Source organism: Colobus angolensis, unplaced genomic scaffold, assembly GCF_000951035.1.
Source record: "Colobus angolensis palliatus isolate OR3802 unplaced genomic scaffold, Cang.pa_1.0 Scaffold8705, whole genome shotgun sequence".
Classification (NCBI taxonomy): domain Eukaryota; kingdom Metazoa; phylum Chordata; class Mammalia; order Primates; family Cercopithecidae; genus Colobus; species Colobus angolensis.
Window position 1 is genome coordinate 45 of NW_012122605.1, and position 1,859 is coordinate 1,903.

Genomic DNA, 1,859 nt, shown 5'->3' on the forward strand with positions numbered 1-1,859 from the left:
CTGAGGCAGGAGAATGGCGTGAACCCGGGAGGTGGAGCTTGCAGTGAGCTGAGATCTGGCCAGTGCACTCCAGCTTGGGTGACAGAGCGAGACTCCGTCTCAAAAAAAATAAATAAATAAATAAAAATAAAACAAGATCTTAGATCACTCTAAATAGCTGTTAATCAGAAAAAAAAGTTTGCAGTTGCTGGATATTTTAGATCTTCACTTCTGGATTCCAATTATTTAAGAGACCACAGAGCCTTTGTCACCAAGGCAGAGCCATTTGCTCTGATAAAGGGGAACAAGATCTTTTTTTTTTTTTCAGTCTTTCATATGATTTTATTTTCTTCCTTCAACCATAATAATATGATATCCAAATTTTGTCTTAACCAGCGGTTCTGTAAACACAGGCTTATCCATCCCACTTACAGGCAAGGCGAATGCTGCTTCTTGAAATGATCCCACCACGGACCCTCTGGTCATCCAACCCAGGTTGCCCCCTTGCCTCGCTTTATCTTCACTATACTGTGAGGCCACTTCATCACTCTAATCCCAGACTTTAACTTTTCCATGGCTTCCATGATTTTGCCACGTTTTTCACATAGAATGTGTCTGACCTTTACTGCATTGCCACCACCTTTGGGACCTTGAGCCTTCTTGTCAGCACTGTCACTCCCAGAGGCCGCTCCCCCTTTCCCCGCTTTTCCAGAGCCACTTTTTCCTTTGGGCAGCATCTTGGAAGCTTGTTGTTGAACTCTGAACTGAGGAACAAGATCTTACAAAGAACATTGTTGATGTGAACAACTAGTTTACTGAAGTCATGTCCTTCAACACAAAAAGAAAGAAGAAAAAGAGAGATGGGACAAGCAAGTTGTTACCATCTTTGATTTCTCCTACGTCTTCACTAAATCTTCTTATAAACATTTTAGAGTGGTCAGGCGTGGTGGCTCACGCCTGTAATCCCAGCATTTTGGGAGGCTGAGGAGGGAGAATTGCTTGAGCCCATGGGTTCAAGACCAACTTGGGCAATACAGTAAGACCCCATCTCTATGAAAAAAAAAAGACAAATTTTAACAGAGGTTTTAGAATCACATTAATATACTTTCTTTCCCACAAATCAGTTAATCTCACAGTGCTCCTTAAGCTCACTCTCACATACTGTATTTCCAAGAGTACTGTAGTAGGTTATAATACTATTTGATGACAACTATTTATCTCCCATCCTTGCCATGATTTAGTCAGGATGTACTTCCCCCCACATTGTTGACTTTGGACTTGGCCATATGACTAGCTTTGACCAATGAAATGTGAGGGGATAGGAAGTATGCCACATCAAAGAAGAAATGAAATATATTCATGTATTTTGGCTCCTTCTATTTCTGCTCTGCATGTATCATATAATAGTCATTCTTTCAGCTTCTAACTCCTAATGTCAAGCAGACTCAGTTCTGCATAGTTTAGAATGAAAAGATGACTCATAGAACAGAACTGCTGTCTACTTGCAACAGGAAGCACAGCCTCAGAGCCTCAGAAATGCGCTGACACACAATTAATATACCATAGACAACAAATCTGTTGTTGTGAGGACTGACATTTTGAGATAGTTTCCTCTGAGCCTTATCAGTCAGAATTGACTGATATATGAGTTATATCTATTCTATCTTTTAAAGATTTCTCATATTCAGTCACTCCTTTTCAATCTCCTTGTTACTATCCTGATCGAGGTTCTCATTATTTCTCACCTGGCTAATCGGAATAACTTTTTAAGTATATCCTCTACCACTTAGTTCATGCCTCTCCAATCTATTACCACCTCTGGAGTTGTCCTGCTAAAACACATCTATGATTAGATCACTAAGCTATTTCAGGACCTTCCA

At 40.3% G+C, this 1,859-nt stretch overlaps 1 pseudogene; it reads right to left on the reverse strand.

Moving 5' to 3' along the window:
* Positions 1 to 321: 321 nt before the first annotated feature.
* Positions 322 to 740, reverse strand: LOC105503692 (annotated as a pseudogene).
* Between the last annotated feature and the right edge of the window lie 1,119 nt (positions 741 to 1,859).